Source organism: Leptodactylus fuscus, chromosome 1, assembly GCF_031893055.1.
Source record: "Leptodactylus fuscus isolate aLepFus1 chromosome 1, aLepFus1.hap2, whole genome shotgun sequence".
NCBI lineage: Eukaryota > Metazoa > Chordata > Amphibia > Anura > Leptodactylidae > Leptodactylus > Leptodactylus fuscus.
The window spans coordinates 27,986,516-28,006,828 of NC_134265.1; positions in this window are offsets into that span (position 1 = coordinate 27,986,516).

Here is a 20,313-nt window from a genome sequence, read left to right on the forward strand (position 1 = left end):
CATATTCCGTCTCCACGAAAATGAAATTAAAAAATTGTCAACATTTTTGTCAAAATGAAGTAAAAGCGAAACATCTCGTCCAGTTACAGATCCTGAATTGCCTTTAATATGGAAAACCCTCGAAAAATCATCTCCAGTATGAAATTCCTCAGCCCCGTCCAACTCATTCCAGGGTAACAACACACAAACGTGTTCACTTGGATCCGGCCTGGAATGGAACATTAGCGGCTGACTGAATTTCACTATAAAAGAGAGTTACCGAAGTTTATTCTCTTAACCCTTTGTCAACACAGGCCTTGGTATATAGGGGTCAAGTGCAGAGCAGGGTTATACTGTGGCCCAAGGGGCCAATTGCCTCAGGACCTTGAGCTATAAGAGGCCCCCATCCTCTTCTCCGTTAACAGCATTTAGTGATCTGCTTTACAGCAACAGTCTGGAGCCGACTCACTGAGGTCTATGGAAGGGATTTTTAGGCATGCTCTGTGCAGGGAGGACATAAGCTGTCACATCATCTATTGTCAGTAGTGGATGTAATGATGGGTCAATGGTGTTCTCTATAGAGGTGTTATCTTCTATTGTAATCCTGCCTGTGATGTAAATGAAGTGACTGCTGCAAAGAAAACGGTCAACATGTCATTTAATGATTAAGCTTGGTGGCCAGAGTTAAAATTGCAGGATATAGTACTTTTTAAAAGATCTATATAAATATTAGAGATGAGCGAACACTATTCCGAATAACTCCCATAGAAATGAATGGAAGCGGCCAGTACGCTGACTTTGCCGGTGGCTGGTCGCTTAACCCCTCACGTGCCGGATACGTCCATTCATTTCTATGGGAGCGTGCTATTTGAAACGGCTGTTCCGAATAGTGTTCACTCACCTCTAATAGATATATATATCATCAAAAATATGTTTCATGTGAAAATTAGACGGAAAAAATAAGTTATTTTCTGACAATAATCAATAAGATTATAATGGGAGCTATTAAAATTCTCTCGGCATCACCCCATCCGGCCTTGTGCTTTGCCCATCACAGTCTGACCGCTAAGAAACTCCTATTAAAATTCCTAGTGATACCCGGTGAGAAAATGACATCACCAATAACTGCGGATGCTGAAATCCAAGGCTAAAAAACCGTCTTGGCAAGGAGCAGCCGTAACATTCCTCCGGGGACCTTTTTTGTTCTTTGTTATTAATTCAGACTATTGTCTACAGAACTTAATTAAAAAAAAACCCTTGGTGTGATCCGGACCACGTCTGCAGGGCTCTGGAATCTGTCACACATTCTTAGACGTAATCCGCTTTTCAGAGGGCACAACATTGGGGTTCACTACCACGGGGATATAGGTAACTGATGGGGTTTTAATGGTGTGCCCCCTGCTGTGCGTGCATGTACCTAACTCTGTTGCTATTGTATTTTCGGGTTGACTACTATAGCCTCTCCTTTCATCATTTTGTTGGGATTTTCCCTTTAAACTTAAAGGGGATGTCTATCTTTCAACCCGATGTTGTGTATAAGGCTATCATACTGTGCTTAGTAATCTTTATAGGGATCAGAACTAGAGATGAGCGAACAGTGTTCTATCGAACACATGTTCGATCGGATATCAGGGTGTTCGCCATGTTCGAATCGAATCGAACACCACGTGGTAAAGTGCGCCAAAATTCGATTCCCCTCCCACCTTCCCTGGCGCCTTTTTTGCACCAATAACAGCGCAGGGGAGGTGGGACAGGAACTACGACACCGGGGGCATTGAAAAAAATTGGAAAAAGTCATTGGCTGCCGAAATCAGGTGACCTCCATTTTAGACGAATAGTGGATTTCAAATCCGGGTCATATGAGAATGTGAACTTTGTGACTATGAGACAGGGATAGCTGTACAGGCAGGGATAGCTAGGGATAACCTTTATTTAGGGGGGAATGTTATTAAAAATAACTTTTTGGGGCTCTATCGGGTGTGTAATTGTGATTTTTGTGAGATAAACTTTTTCCCATAGGGATGCATTGGCCAGCGCTGATTGGCCGAATTCCGTACTCTGGCCAATCAGCGCTGGCCAATGCATTCTATTAGCTTGATGAAGCAGAGTGTGCACAAGGGTTCAAGCGCACCCTCGGCTCTGATGTAGCAGAGCCGAGGCTGCACAAGGGTTCAAGCGCACCCTCGGCTCTGATGTAGGAGAGCCGAGGGTGCACTTGAACCCTTGTGCACCCTCAGCTCTGCTACATCAGAGCCGAGGGTGCGCTTGAACCCTTGTGCACACTCTGCTTCATCAAGCTAATAGAATGCATTGGCCAGCGCTGATTGGCCAATGTATTCTATTAGCCTGATGAAGTAGAGCTGAATGTGTGTGCTAAGCACACACATTCAGCTCTACTTCATCGGGCTAATAGAATGCATTGGCCAGCGCTGATTGGCCAGAGTACGGAACTCGACCAATCAGCGCTGGCTCTGCTGGAGGAGGCGGAGTCTAAGATCGCTCCACACCAGTCTCCATTCAGGTCCGACCTTAGACTCCGCCTCCTTCGGCAGAGCCAGCGCTGATTGGCCGAAGGCTGGCCAATGCATTCCTATGCGAATGCAGAGACTTAGCAGTGCTGAGTCAGTTTTGCTCAACTACACATCTGATGCACACTCGGCACTGCTACATCAGATGTAGCAATCTGATGTAGCAGAGCCGAGGGTGCACTAGAACCCCTGTGCAAACTCAGTTCACGCTAATAGAATGCATTGGCCAGCGCTGATTGGCCAATGCATTCTATTAGCCCGATGAAGTAGAGCTGAATGTGTGTGCTAAGCACACACATTCAGCACTGCTTCATCAAGCCAATACAATGCATTAGCCAGTGCTGATTGGCCAGAGTACGGAATTCGGCCAATCAGCGCTGGCCAATGCATTCTATTAGCCCGATGAAGTAGAGCTGAATGTGTGTGCTAAGCACACACATTCAGCACTGCTTCATCAAGCCAATACAATGCATTAGCCAGTGCTGATTGGCCAGAGTACGGAATTCGGCCAATCAGCGCTGGCTCTGCTGGAGGAGGCGGAGTCTAAGATCGCTCCACACCAGTCTCCATTCAGGTCCGACCTTAGACTCCGCCTCCTCCAGCAGAGCCAGCGCTGATTGGCCGAATTCCGTACTCTGGCCAATCAGCACTGGCTAATGCATTGTATTGGCTTGATGAAGCGGTGCTGAATGTGTGTGCTTAGCACACACATTCAGCTCTACTTCATCGGGCTAATAGAATGCATTGGCCAATCAGCGCTGGCCAATGCATTCTATTAGCGTGAACTGAGTTTGCACAGGGGTTCTAGTGCACCCTCGGCTCTGCTACATCAGATTGCTACATCTGATGTAGCAGTGCCGAGTGTGCATCAGATGTGTAGTTGAGCAAAACTGACTCAGCACTGCTAAGTCTGCATTCGCATAGGAATGCATTGGCCAGCCTTCGGCCAATCAGCGCTGGCTCTGCCGGAGGAGGCGGAGTCTAAGGTCGGACCTGAATGGAGACTGGTGTGGAGCGATCTTAGACTCCGCCTCCTCCAGCAGAGCCAGCGCTGATTGGCCGAATTCCGTACTCTGGCCAATCAGCACTGGCTAATGCATTGTATTGGCTTGATGAAGCAGTGCTGAATGTGTGTGCTTAGCACACACATTCAGCTCTACTTCATCGGGCTAATAGAATGCATTGGCCAATCAGCGCTGGCCAATGCATTCTATTAGCGTGAACTGAGTTTGCACAGGGGTTCTAGTGTACCCTCGGCTCTGCTACATCAGATTGCTACATCTGATGTAGCAGTGCCGAGTGTGCATCAGATGTGTAGTTGAGCAAAACTGACTCAGCACTGCTAAGTCTGCATTCGCATAGGAATGCATTGGCCAGCCTTCGGCCAATCAGCGCTGGCTCTGCCGGAGGAGGCGGAGTCTAAGGTCGGACCTGAATGGAGACTGGTGTGGAGCTATCTTAGACTCCGCCTCCTCCAGCAGAGCCAGCGCTGATTGGTCGAGTTCCGTACTCTGGCCAATCAGCACTGGCCAATGCATTTCTATGGGGAAAAGTTAGCTTGCGAAAATCGCAAACTGACAGGGATTTCCATGAAATAAAGTGACTTTTATGCCCCCAGACATGCTTCCCCTGCTGTCCCAGTGTCATTCCAGGGTGTTGGTATCATTTCCTGGGGTGTCATAGTGGACTTGGTGACCCTCCAGACACGAATTTGGGTTTCCCCCTTAACGAGTTTATGTTCCCCATAGACTATAATGGGGTTCGAAACCCATTCGAACACTCGAACAGTGAGCGGCTGTTCGAATCGAATTTCGAACCTCGAACATTTTAGTGTTCGCTCATCTCTAATCAGAACTCCTTTTTTATATTGATACAAAGTGCCAAACCCCTGCATAGCCATACAAAAGTTATAAAATTCTGTCTCCCTGCAGCCGCCACTAGGAGGAGCTCACCGCATACAGTGTTATCTCTGAGTTCAATGTATAAACAGTCTACAGTGTGCTCTTTCACTCCACCTAGTGGTATAATTTCAGACCCCCGAGTATAACAATCAGAGGGCTAGGGAAGGTGAGGGAACATAAAAAATTATGTTACCTCTCCTGGCTCCAGCAGGCTTCCAGGCCAGCATCATTATGTGTTGAGACTATGGGGAGTAGTAGTATGTGCAGGGGCCACTATGAGGCCTAATATTGTGTGTAGGGGCCACTATGAGGCCTAATATTGTGTGTAGGGGCCACTATGGGGCATAATACTGTGTGCAGAGCCACTATGGGGCATAATACTGTGTGCAGGGGCCACTATAGGGCATAATACTGTGTGCAGGGGCCACTATGGGGCATAATACTGTGTGCAGGGGCCACTATGGGGCATAATAGTGTGTGCAGGAGCCACTATGGGGGATAATACTGTGTGCAGGGGCAACTATGGGGCATAATAGTGTGTGCAGGGGCCACTATGGGGCACAATACTGTGTGCAGGGGCCACTATGGAGGATAATACTGTCTGCAGGGACCACTATGGAGGATAATACTGTGTGCAGGGGCCACTGAGGGACATAATACTGTGTGCAGGGGCCACTATGGGGGATAATACTGTGTGCAGGGGCCACTATGGGGCATAATAATGTGTGCAGGGGCCACTATGGGACATAACAGTGTGTGCAGGGGCCACTATGGGGCATAATACTGTGTGCAGGGGCCACAATGTTGGCCATTCCTAGTTACGCCACTGGTACCTGTAGAGGGCGCCTTCGACCCTTAACCCCTAAACAACTGTGTCTATTCCCTGACTGCCAGCAGAGGGTCTGAAACTTTTTGGGAATTGAATCCCAGCGACATCTTCTAATGATGCAATTTACATCCCACCGGAAAATCCCTGGAATGACCATGAAAGCCGATTCCGCCCCCCCCTCCCGCGCCACTATTAGCCTCCGAGCAGAAGACACATTCACACGGCCTCGCCGCTCCCTCCAGACCCCTGTAAGGTGATATTTCTATATTTATTTAAACTTCTATTTAAAGTGGAATCCCGCAGAAGCGTCGCCCCCGCCGTCCGATGACACCGTCTAACTCTGTTTGTTTTGTTTCCATTGGCGATTGGCAGAATATCTGCTGCGGCTTCTCGGACAGATATGAAGGATTTAGTCGCCGTCATAAACCGTAGCATGAACCGTGAACTTCCGCCATCGATCACTATAACGTTCTAATGGTGAAAGCTTCGGATTATATAGAAACCATTTTTTTTCGGAGTCCACCTCGCTGCTACCACCCCCATCATCGGTCCCCATGTACCTCGCATAGGCCTGCGTTGTGTACGGAGTGCATAAATAAACCCGCCGAACGCGCTCGTAAACCAATATCTCTGAGATACATTTATTTCGACAGCTCTTTCCAAATCGAAAGTCATCTTTATTTATTCGCCAGCGGCGGTCAATGTGGTTTCAGGTCCCAGAAGAGATTCTTAAAAAGAAAACCTGCAAATATTTTTAACATTCCCCCGTCTATCCAGTGTATTTGAGGACGACGCACCATCGCCCGTGACCCCAATCACGTCCTCACGGCATAGGGCGATGTTATGGCAAGTCTAATAATACAGAATAGGATCTTAAAGGGATTGTACAACATTAGAAGAAAACAGCGCCACCACAGTCCATGGGTTGTGTCCGATATTGCAGCTTAATTCTATCAAAGGGAGTTATGTTGATCTGCTATACCGGACACACCCTGTGGACAAGTGTGGCGCTATTTTTTGGAAGGACAGCTATTTTATAAAAATTTTGTATGGCCCCTTTAATTATGGTTTGACGTCCTATAGGAGTTGTCACCCAGCTTTCCCCAAAGCAGGGTCTATCTCTGTATAGGTAGGCTTATCTTTTGAGGGAAAGCTGGGTGACACCAAAGAATGGGGTTTCTGCTGTAGCCACTGTATTGTTGGTCAACCCAGCTTTCCCAGGAACTGATAATACCAGGAAAAGACTCAATTGGGTGGAGTAGAAAGATTCAGAAATCCATATGTATAAGGTAGACAGTTTTTTTGGGGAGCTTCTAATATGTGACTCCCTTTACAGGAGATATTTAAGCCCCACCCCCAATTAGTCTATTGGCTCCACCCCTGAGGTTCCTGTTATGGGATATCCCTATTAAACAAACATGGTGCTTGGGCTTACAATAATCTGACAGCTAATTCTATCCAGACAATCATATCCCTGAACTATGCGGCTAGATTTACCATATAGGATTCCGGAAAAGCTGGGTGATTTTTGAGTTATATAAAGTCTTATTACTCTGTTCACCTCCAAAGCTGCATTCAATATTTTTTGGTTTCCCTGAGATGAGCATTACAGGAGCTCAGTTACACAGCGATAAGGTGCGCACATCACTGGAAGTGGACTACAGCTACTTAGAATCCTGACCGCAGCTTTGGAGGTGACTGGAGCATACAGCTATGTAGGTGAAGATTCTTGTGCATGGCTCATATTCTGTATTTGCTGAGTTGTAATGATATTTCCTATCTCTTATTGAGACCTCCAGGACTGCAGGGCTGCAATATGAGCGGTGACACAGGGCTGACGCACATAGAAGACTTCCATGTAGCTCTCAGATATTGGAGGACATCAAAGCAGGAATGTTCATGCCTCAGACCTCTTGGAATGAATCCGATGAATGAGACGCTGACAAACAATGGCCGTGACTCAGCGGGTAATAATAAGGATCATCCAGGGAAACTTTCTCCGACTTCTTAAAATGTCATATTAAGCAATATGGGAGCGGAAATATCACAGCGTATAGACCGAAACCTGTACTGTATACTGTATACACACACGTATACAACTGTACTGTAATATATAGGGACACTTACACACCTGTACTGTATACTGTATACAGACACGTATACAACTGTACTGTAATATATATGGACACATACATACCTGTACTGTATACTGTATACCGACACGTATACAACTGTACTGTAATATATATGGACACATACATACCTGTACTGCATACTGTATACAGACATATATACAACTGTACTGTAATATATAGGGACACATACATACCTGTACTGTATACTGTATACCGACACGTATACAACTGTACTGTAATATATATGGACACATACATACCTGTACTGCATACTGTATACCGACACGTATACAACTGTACTGTAATATATATGGACCCTTATATACCTGTACTGCATACTGTATACAGACACATATACAACTGTACTGTAATATATAGGGACACATACATACCTGTACTGTATACTGTATACCGACACGTATACAACTGTACTGTAATATATATGGACCCTTATATACCTGTACTGCATACTGTATACAGACACATATACAACTGTACTGTAATATATAGGGACACATACATACCTGTACTGTATACTGTATACCGACACGTATACAACTGTACTGTAATATATATGGACACATACATACCTGTACTGCATACTGTATACCGACACGTATACAACTGTACTGTAATATATATGGACCCTTATATACCTGTACTGCATACTGTATACAGACACATATACAACTGTACTGTAATATATAGGGACACATACATACCTGTACTGTATACTGTATACCGACACGTATACAACTGTACTGTAATATATATGGACACATACATACCTGTACTGTATACTGTATACCGTCACGTATACAACTGTACTGTAATATACTGTATATAGATCAATATATACCTGACCTGCTATATATAGTACATGGACACATACATGCCTGTCCTGTTATATATTTTTCATGGACACATATATACCTGTACTGAACTATATTATATAATGACATATACATACCTATACTGTAAAATATATGGACACATACACACCTGTCCTCTTATATATTATACATGGACACATACACACCTGTTCTTATACATACAGTCCTATGAAAAAGTTTGGGCACCCCTATTAATCTTAATCATTTTTAGTTCTAAATATTTTGGTGTTTGCAGCAGCCATTTCAGTTTGATATATCTAATAACTGATGGACACAGTAATATTTCAGGATTGAAATGAGGTTTATTGTACTAACAGAAAATGCGCAATATGCATTAAACCAAAATTTGACCGGTGCAAAAGTATGGGCACCTCAACAGAAAAGTGACATTAATATTTAGTAGATCCTCCTTTTGCAAAGATAACAGCCTCTAGTCGCTTCCTGTAGCTTTTAATCAGTTCCTGGATCCTGGATGAAGGTATTTTGGACAAACAATTCAAGTTCAGTTAAGTTTGATGGTCGCCGAGCATGGACAGCCCGCTCTCAAATGATCTGAAAACAAAGATTGTTCAACATAGTTGTTCAGGGGAAGGATACAAAACGTTGTCTCAGAGATTTAACCTGTCAGTTTCCACTGTGAGGAACATAGTAAGGAAATGGAAGACCACAGGGACAGTTCTTGTTAAGCCCAGAAGTGGCAGGCCAAGAAAAATATCAGAAAGGCAGAGAAGAAGAATGGTGAGAACAGTCAAGGACAATCCACAGACCACCTCCAAAGAGCTGCAGCATCATCTTGCTGCAGATGGTGTCACTGTGCATCGGTCAACTATACAGCGCACTTTGCACAAATAGAAGCTGTATGGGAGAGTGATGAGAAAGAAGCCGTTTCTGCACGTACGCCACAAATAGAGTTGCCTGAGGTATGAAAAAGCACATTTGGACAAGGCAGCTTCATTTTGGAAACAAAAATTGAGTTGTTTGGTTATAAAAAAAGGCGTTATGCATGGCGTCCAAAAAGAAACAGCATTCCAAGAAAAACACATGCTACCCACTGTAAAATTTGGTGGAGGTTCCATCCTGCTTTGGGGCTGTGTGGCCAATGCCGGCATCGGGAATCTTGTTAAAGTTGAGGGTCGCATGGATTCCACTCAGTATCAGCAGATTCTTGAGAATAATGTTCAAGAATCAGTGACGAAGTTGAAGTTACGCCGGGGATGGATATTTCAGCAAGACAATGATCCAAAACACCGCTCCAAATCCTCAGGCATTCATGCAGAGGAACAATTACAATGTTCTGGAATGGCCATCCCAGTCCCCAGACCTGAATATCATTGAACATCTGTGGGATGATTTGAAGCGGGCTGTCCATGCTCGGCGACCATCAAACTTAACTGAACTTGAATTGTTTGTCCAAAATACCTTTATCCAGGATCCAGGAACTGATTAAAAGCTACAGGAAGCGACTAGAGGCTGTTATCTTTGCAAAAGGAGGATGTACTAAATATTAATGTCACTTTTCTGTTGAGGTGCCCATACTTTTGCACCGGTCAAATTTTGGTTTAATGCATATTGCGCATTTTCTGTTAGTACAATAAACCTCATTTCAATCCTGAAATATTACTGTGTCCATCAGTTATTAGATATATCAAACTGAAATGGCTGTTGCAAACACCAAAATATTTAGAACTAAAAATGATTAAGATTAATAGGGGTGCCCAAACTTTTTCATAGGACTGTATATTATATACCTGTGTAGTAAACTGGTATGAGTTATAATGAGAATGTCAGCCGGGCGGCCCTGTTCATATTCATCTTTTTGCTGTTTTCCCCAAAATCTAAATTAAATTTAAAAAAAATCAAACGCCTCCATATATCCACCACAAAATGGTGCCTGTAGAAACTACAGCTGGTCATGCAAAAAACAAGACCCCATATTCCTGCACCGATGTTATAGTATAAAAGTTTTTAGTTATAGAATATCAACATGGAAAATCCCAAAATTTTGTCTGGATAAAAAAATTGCCAGATTTTACGGGGTTAATGTATAAATGAGTAGCGCAACTGAAACCAATGGCGTTCTGTAAAGCAGTTTCGTTGGACATCGGCCGCCGCGCAGTCCAGGACTGTCACTGGGATGACCCTTTTTGGTACAATAACTTTTTTGAAATTTGATTTGCACTTCCCCTTTAAGTCCATCCCCTATGTACTAATAACACGGATAGCTTATTCATTATGCCGTCAGATAAGCCCTCGCTGTCTGCCATTATGTGTGTGTGTGTGTGTGTGTGGGGGGGTGCCGCCATTGTACAAGAAGTCATTTCCATCCCAGGCAGATGCGTCTCCGTGACCGGTCGTAACTCACGTCCATAAACATCTCTGAAGTAGAGTCTCAGCGAATCTCTGGAGAGCGTGACACCAGCCATGTAATATCCGCAGTCCTAGGTAGAGCGATAAACCATGATGAAGGAATGGCTACCAGTGATCCATGGACTGGCGCGCGGCACCATCCATCTGGTAGAGCCAGTACAAAAATATCACCGCCATTCCTAATCAATCCAAAAATTCTGGGGTAAAATTGGGATAAAAAATGAAAAAAATCAAATCTGGGATTTGAAATATCTGACACCAGGAAAGAACCGAAATCTACTGTATAGAATGGGATCAATGAGCGGAGGAGATAGTGGGATGGGGGCTCCGGTCAGACGGAGGGTGTGAGGCTACTGACAGTATAATGGATGCTTCGCCTTTATTACTGCGGTGAAGTGTTTTTGGTTTTCTTTTTCATCCAAACCACATCTAGAGACCTATTCACAGAAAATAAGAAGAGCCATCGTCTCGGGATGGAAACTGCACAAAGGAAATGGTGGTGTAGTGAGGTATCATAGGTGAGGAGCAGGAAAGCCCCGGCCCAGCCTCACAGCCTCATCTATTGATTCCTGGCATGATGGACGAAAACCTATCGGGGCTTTACTTGTCTCCGAGACTCCTGTTTATAGGAGCGATGGTGTATATAAGGAAGGGGGGGGCACATAACTACCATCAAAATGGGAACCCCAATATAATGGAAGGTTTGTTTGGAGGGGAAAAGTATCCCTTTAATTGGATATTCTTGTACATAGGAGCAGTATTATAGTAGTTATATTCTTGTACATATGAGGTAGTATTATAGCAGTTATATTCTTGTACATAGGGGGCAATATTATAGTAGTTATATTCTTGTACATAGGAGCAGTATTATAGTAGTTATATTCTTGTACATAGGAGTAGTATTATAGTAGTTATATTCTTGTACGTAGGAGAAGTATTATAGTAGTTATATTCTTGTACATAGGGGCAGTATTATAGTAGTTATATTCTTGTACATAGGAGCAGTATTATAGTAGTTATATTCTTGTACATAGGAGCAGTATTATAGTAGTTATATTCTTGTACATATGAGACAGTATTATAGTAGTTATATTCTTGTACATAGGAGTAGTATTATAGTAGTTATATTCTTGTACATAGGGGGCAGTATTATAGTAGTTATATTCTTGTACATAGGAGCAGTATTATAGTAGTTATATTCTTGTACATAGGAGCAGTATTATAGTAGTTATATTCTTGTACATAGGAGCAGTATTATAGTAGTTATATTCTTATACATAGTAGCAGTATTATAGTAGTTATAGTATTGTACATAGGAGCAGTATTATAGTAGTTCTATTCTTGTACATAGGAGTAGTATTATAGTAGTTATATTCTTGTACATAGGAGTAGTATTATAGTAGTTCTATTCTTGTACATATGAGGCAGTATTATAGTAGTTATATTCTTGTACATAGGAGTAGTATTATAGTAGTTATATTCTTGTACATAGGGGGCAGTATTATAGTAGTTATATTCTTGTACATAGGAGCAGTATTATAGTAGTTATATTCTTGTACATAGGAGTAGTATTATCGTAGTTCTATTCTTGTACATATGAGGCAGTATTATAGTAGTTATATTCTTGTACATAGGAGTAGTATTATAGTAGTTATATTCTTGTACATAGGGGGCAGTATTATAGTAGTTATATTCTTGTACATAGGAGCAGTATTATAGTAGTTATATTCTTGTACATAGGAGTAGTATTATAGTAGTTATATTCTTGTACATAGGAGTAGTATTATAGTAGTTATATTCTTGTACATAGGGGGCAGTATTATAGTAGTTATATTCTTGTACATAGGGGGCAGTATTATAGTAGTTATATTCTTGTACATAGGAGCAGCATTATAGTAGTTATATTCTTGTACATAGGACTGGTATTATAGTAGTTATATTCTTGTACATAGGAGCAGTATTATAGTAGTTATATTCTTGTACATAGGAGCAGTATTATAGTAGTTATATTCTTGTACATAGGAGTAGTATTATAGTAGTTATATTCTTGTACATAGGAGCAGTATTATAGTAGTTATATTCTTGTACATAGGAGCAGTATTATAGTAGTTATATTCTTGTACATAGGAGCAGTATTATAGTAGTTATATTCTTGTACATAGGAGCAGTATTATAGTAGTTATATTCTTGTACATAGGAATAGTATTATAGTAGTAATATACTTGTACATAGCGAGTAGTATTATAGTAGTAATATACTTGTACATAGGAGTAGTATTATAGTAGTAATATACTTGTACATAGGAGTAGTATTATAGTAGTAATATACTTGTACATAGCGAGTAGTATTATAGTAGTTATATTCTTGTACATAGGAGCAGTATTATAGTAGTTATATTCTTGTACATAAGAGTAGTATTATAGTAGTTATATTCTTGTACATAGGAGCAGTATTATAGTAGTTATATTCTTGTACATAGGAGTAGTATTATAGTAGTTATATTCTTGTACATAGGAGCAGTATTATAGTAGTTATATTCTTGTACATAGGAGCAGTATTATAGTAGTTATATTCTTGTACATAGGAGCAGTATTATAGTAGTTATATTCTTGTACATAGGAGCAGTATTATAGTAGTTATATTCTTGTACATAGGAATAGTATTATAGTAGTAATATACTTGTACATAGCGAGTAGTATTATAGTAGTAATATACTTGTACATAGGAGCAGTATTATAGTAGTAATATACTTGTACATAGGAGTAGTATTATAGTAGTAATATACTTGTACATAGCGAGTAGTATTATAGTAGTTATATTCTTGTACATAGGAGCAGTATTATAGTAGTTATATTCTTGTACATAAGAGTAGTATTATAGTAGTTATATTCTTGTACATAGGAGCAGAATTATAGTAGTTATATTCTTGTACATAGGAGCAGTATTATAGTAGTTATATTCTTGTACATAGGAGCAGTATTATAGTAGTTATATTCTTGTACATAGGGGGCAGTATTATAGTAGTTATATTCTTGTACATAGGAGCAGTATTATAGTAGTTATATTCTTGTACATAGGAGCAGTATTATAGTAGTTATATTCTTGTACATAGGAGCAGTATTATAGTAGTTATATTCTTGTACATAGGAGTAGTATTATAGTAGTTATATTCTTGTACATAGGAGTAGTATTATAGTAGTTATATTCTTGTACATAGGAGCAGTATTATAGTAGTTATATTCTTGTACATAGGAGTAGTATTATAGTAGTTATATTCTTGTACATAGGGGACAGTATTATAGTAGTTATATTCTTGTACATAGGAGCAGTATTATAGTAGTTATATTCTTGTACATAGGAGTAGTATTATCGTAGTTCTATTCTTGTACATATGAGGCAGTATTATAGTAGTTATATTCTTGTACATAGGAGTAGTATTATAGTAGTTATATTCTTGTACATAGGGGGCAGTATTATAGTAGTTATATTCTTGTACATAGGAGCAGTATTATAGTAGTTATATTCTTGTACATAGGAGTAGTATTATAGTAGTTATATTCTTGTACATAGGAGTAGTATTATAGTAGTTATATTCTTGTACATAGGGGCAGTATTATAGTAGTTATATTCTTGTACATAGGGGGCAGTATTATAGTAGTTATATTCTTGTACATAGGAGCAGCATTATAGTAGTTATATTCTTTTACATAGGAGCAGTATTATAGTAGTTATATTCTTGTACATAGGAGCAGTATTATAGTAGTTATATTCTTGTACATAGGAGCAGTATTATAGTAGTTATATTCTTGTACATAGGAGTAGTATTATAGTAGTAATATACTTGTACATAGCGAGTAGTATTATAGTAGTAATATACTTGTACATAGGAGCAGTATTATAGTAGTAATATACTTGTACATAGGAGTAGTATTATAGTAGTTATATTCTTGTACATAGGAGCAGTATTATAGTAGTTATATTCTTGTACATAAGAGTAGTATTATAGTAGTTATATTCTTGTACATAGGAGCAGTATTATAGTAGTTATATTCTTGTACATAGGGGGCAGTATTATAGTAGTTATATTCTTGTACATAGGAGGTAGTATTATAGTAGTTATATTCTTGTACATAGGAGCAGTATTATAGTAGTTATATTCTTGTACATAGGAGCAGTATTATAGTAGTTATATTCTTGTACATAGGAGCAGTATTATAGTAGTTATATTCTTGTACATAGGGGGCAGTATTATAGTAGTTATATTCTTGTACATAGGAGGTAGTATTATAGTAGTTATATTCTTGTACATAGGAGCAGTATTATAGTAGTTATATTCTTGTACATAGGAGCAGTATTATAGTAGTTATATTCTTGTACATAGGAGGTAGTATTATACTAGTTATATTCTTGTACATAGGAGGTAGTATTATAGTAGTTATATTCTTGTACATAGGAGTAGTATTATAGTAGTTATATTCTTGTACATAGGAGCAGTATTATAGTAGTTATATTCTTGTACATAAGAGTAGTATTATAGTAGTTATATTCTTGTACATAGGAGCAGTATTATAGTAGTTATATTCTTGTACATAGGGGGCAGTATTATAGTAGTTATATTCTTGTACATAGGAGGTAGTATTATAGTAGTTATATTCTTGTACATAGGAGCAGTATTATAGTAGTTATATTCTTGTACATAGGAGCAGTATTATAGTAGTTATATTCTTGTACATAGGAGGTAGTATTATACTAGTTATATTCTTGTACATAGGAGGTAGTATTATACTAGTTATATTCTTGTACATAGGAGGTACATAAAGGACAGTATTGTAGTATTTTCTCGTAGATAAGAGCCAGTATTATAGTAGTTGTATTCTTGCACTGTACATAGAGGCACATATTAATATGATTATATTCTTGTATATAATAGAGGTATTATCATAGCTATGGGACAGAAGTGTCTCACAGTCCTATGATAAGGATGCAGTCAGGCTAACAGTAAAGCGTGGGAACACTGTGACCAATATGCAGAAGTGACCAGTCCATACAATGAGTCAGCTAAGATTTTACGCTATTATATTTATAGTTAGAGAAGTGACTATATATGCTGATATCATGTTTGTTACTATATAATACATACTTCTGGTGTGAGAACTGACACGTTGTAGGATATTGGATTATTTGGGGCTTTTCGGCATTATTTTATGTAGCATACACACCATTGCCTTATTGCCCACATAGTCACTTATCTCTTCTGCAAATCTCTTCTTTGGCCTTTGACAAAGATGATGAATGTCTCTGTAATAACACTGCCAGATCCCCTTGGGAAGCGATGGCGGTAGAAGAACTTCTAATAGAAGAATAGTGACACAGGGATGAGAACCATGGAGACACATAGAACTGCAGAGGAGCTGTGTACATAAAACAATAGTAGATTCTTAATGAAGGATATTAACAATACTGCTTTATTTTTTTTTTATTGATAGGGCTAATTAAAAAAATTGTTGCAAAAAATGTATCTACATTGTAACCACTTCAGGATCAGGCCATGTTCCCGGGTTCAGGACCACACATTTTGGGGTCCTATACAGCATACGAAGTTGGATGCAAACAGCGCCACTCGTGGCTAGTGGCAGTGCCGGGTTACTGCAGCTCAGTTCTTTGTATCAGTTTATTGGTATCAGACCCCACTGATGTGACACTGATGGCTTATTCTAAAAATATTAGAGCAAAAACATAAAATGCCACTAAGTTAGGACTGAATATTGATGTGGTTGGGGGATACATCTGTGTCTGTGCCCACCTCCTGCAGGGATATAGTATACAAGCCCTGATGCTGGAGGAGGATAAAAATTGCTTTCTGCTCTTGTCTTGTGCCAGGTTCACATTGGCTCCTGCTTTTTTCCTCTCAGCATTAATATAGCGATGTATTTTGGCAGATCTTCTCTGTTTGCTCCGGGATCGAGCAGCCACCGCTCCAGCCAGCTTCCATTAATTCATGATATAGTTCCTGATCAATAGACACAAAGTATTTATTAAATCCAATAACATTTGTCAGTATTGATCTGACTGTCTGACGCCAAACAAGAAGCTCCGATTCTATTTTATATATTATCTCTGCAGCCCTGGAGCAGCTGATAAAATGTGGATAATATTAGACTCGTATTAGGGAACGGCCGCCACTCCGCCGCTCCATTGTTAACTTATTTTATTCTAGACTGACTCCTGGATATAGACTCCGTGTTTAACTCTTTGTGTGACCAAACAGGAATCACCTGATCAGATACATAGAAAAATCACTTATGTGTAATCTATTAGGATTATAGCAGTTATATTCTTGTACATAGGAGTAGTATTATAGTAGTTATATTCCTGTACATAGGGGGCAGTATTATAGTAGTTATATTCTTGTACATAGGAGGTAGTATTATAGTAGTTATATTCTTGTACATAGGGGGCAGTATTATAGTAGTTATATTCTTGTACATAGGAGGTAGTATTATAGTAGTTATATTCTTGTACATAGGGGGCAGTATTATAGTAGTTATATTCTTGTACATAGGAGGTAGTATTATAGTAGTTATATTCTTGTACATAGGGGGCAGTATTATAGTAGTTATATTCTTGTACATAGGAGCAGTATTATAGTAGTTATATCCTTGTATAGAGGAGCAGTATTATAGTAGTTATATTCTTGTACATAGCAGGTAGTATTATAGTAGTTATATTCTTGTACATAGCAGGTAGTATTATAGTAGTTATATTCTTGTACATAGGTGCAGTATTATAGTAGTTATATTCTTGTACATAGGAGCAGTATTATAGTAGTTATATCCTTGTATAGAGGAGCAGTATTATAGTAGTTATATTCTTGTACATAGGAGTAATATTATAGTAGTTATATTCTTGTACATAGGAGCAGTATTATAGTAGTTATATTCTTGTACATAGGAGGCAGTATTATAGTAGTTATATTCCTGTACATAGGAGTAGTATTATAGTAGTTATATTCCTGTACATAGGAGTAGTATTATAGTAGTTATATTCTTGTACATAGGGGGCAGTATTATAGTAGTTATATTCTTGTACATAGGGGCAGTATTATAGTAGTTATATTCTTGTACATAGGAGCAGTATTATAGTAGTTATATTCTTGTACATAGGAGGTAGTATTATAGTAGTTATATTCTTGTACATAGGGGGCAGTATTATAGTAGTTATATTCTTGTACATAGGGGCAGTATTATAGTAGTTATATTCTTGTACATAGGAGCAGTATTATAGTAGTTATATTCTTGTACATAGCAGGTAGTATTATAGTAGTTATATTCTTGTACATAGGGGGCAGTATTATAGTAGTTATATTCTTGTACATAGGAGCAGTATTATAGTAGTTATATTCTTGTACATAGGAGCAGTATTATAGTAGTTATATTCTTGTACATAGGAGCAGTATTATAGTAGTTATATTCTTGTACATAGGGGCAGTATTATAGTAGCTATATTCTTGTACATAGAAGCAGTATTATAGTAGTTATATTCTTGTACATAGGGGCAGTATTATAGTAGCTATATTCTTGTACATAGAAGCAGTATTATAGTAGTTATATTCTTGTACATAGGGGCAGTATTATAATAGTTATATTCTTGTACATAGGAACAGTATTATAGTAGTTATATTTTTGTACATAGGAGCAGTATTATAGTAGTTATATTCTTGTACATAGGAGACAGTATTATAGTAGTTATATTCTTGTACATAGGAGCAGTATTATAGTAGTTATATTCTTATATACAGGGGCAGTATTATAGTAGTTATATTCTTGTACATAGGAGTAGTATTATAGTAGTTATATTCTTATACATAGGGGGCAGTATTATAGTAGTTATATTCTTGTACATAGGAGCAGTATTATAGTAGTTATATTCTTATATACAGGGGAAGTATTATAGTAGTTATATTCTTGTACATAGGAGTAGTATTATAGTAGTTATATTTTTGTACATAGGAGGCAGTATTATAGTAGTTATATTCTTGTACATAGGAGGCAGTATTATAGTAGTTATATTCTTGTACATAGAAGCAGTATTATAGTAGTTATATTCTTATATACAGGGACAGTATTATAGTAGTTATATTCTTGTACATAGGAGTAGTATTATAGTAGTTATATTCTTATACACAGGGGCAGTATTATAGTAGTTATATTCTTGTACATAGGAGCAGTATTATAGTAGTTATATTCTTGTACATAGGGGGCAGTATTATAGTAGTTATATTCTTGTACATAGGAGGCAGTATTACAGTAGTTATATTCTTGTACATAGGAGGCAGTATTATAGTAGTTATATTCTTGTACATAGGAGCAGTATTATAGTAGTTATATTCTTGTACATAGGAGGTAGTATTATAGTAGTTATATTCTTATACATAGGAGCAGTATTATAGTAGTTATATTCTTGTACATAGGAGCAGTATTATAATAGTTATATTCTTGTACATAGGAGTAGTATTATAGTAGTTATATTCTTGTACATAGGAGCAGTATTATAATTGTTATATTCTTGTACATAGGAGGTAGTATTATAGTAGTTATATTCTTATACATAGGAGCAGTATTATAGTAGTTATATTCTTGTGCACAGGGGGCAGTATTATAGTAGTTGTATTCTTCTATATAGAGGACAGTGTTAAAGTATTTATATTGATGTACATAGGTGACAGTATTACTGCAGTTAATATCATTGTCCATATCCATATAATAAGGATTATTATAGTGTTTCAGATGTCACGCAGATAAACCTCCATACAACCTGATTCAATAATCACATTTTGTCACAATAACGCACACGTTTTCCAGTGTAAGGGGGCTCCAAATCTATTGGTGAAACAGGTCTCCTGGCATTCCCATCTTGCAAAACTATTTTTCTTGAACATTCAGGTTCCACCAGTGCCAAGCTTTGCATCATAAAAAAGCCTTGGCCCAAATAAAATGTGTCAAAATAGACAGCGTTCCAGCAATAGGAGACATCCTGCAAGGAGCAGGAATTTCCTATGGTCAGGGTAAGTGTGGTTGTGCCAAGTTGAGCTCAGGGCTATGCGGATTACAAAGCAATAGCAGATCTGCAACCAGGCAACGGTGCTGGTGATACATCAACATGGCCGGTAATATTCTTATTTATAAGGAGCCGGTATTTTTAACATCATTTCCTGTTCCAAGCCGTGAGTTATTCTAACAAGTTCTCCATCTTGTATAACCCCCTATACAGCCTGGCTAAGGCACATTGCAAATACCTGACATCATGCGTGTCTGCCCATTGGCATCGGTAGTGTTAATCATCCCGTGTGTCATATTGGGTCATTGCTATAACTTTATTTGCCAGTTTTTGTCGCTTTTATTTGCATTGAGTCCCGGCCATTTCCTCTTACACAAGGGAAACAAATTAGGACATTGCAATTATAGTCCTCAGTAAATCACCATTAGAGACGTTCACAACTTGACTGTATTATATAAAGGGTAACTCCGATTACCCGCTCCACCCAGGTCATATGTCCAGGGTCTGGGAAGGTGAGATATGGGGGGGGGGGCTGTTTGTTTTAGTCCTCACACTTGTGCAAGGAATAAAGAAGTTGGTCAGTGGAGACTTTGCTTCCCACTAAAGTAATGGAGGTAAGTCTTC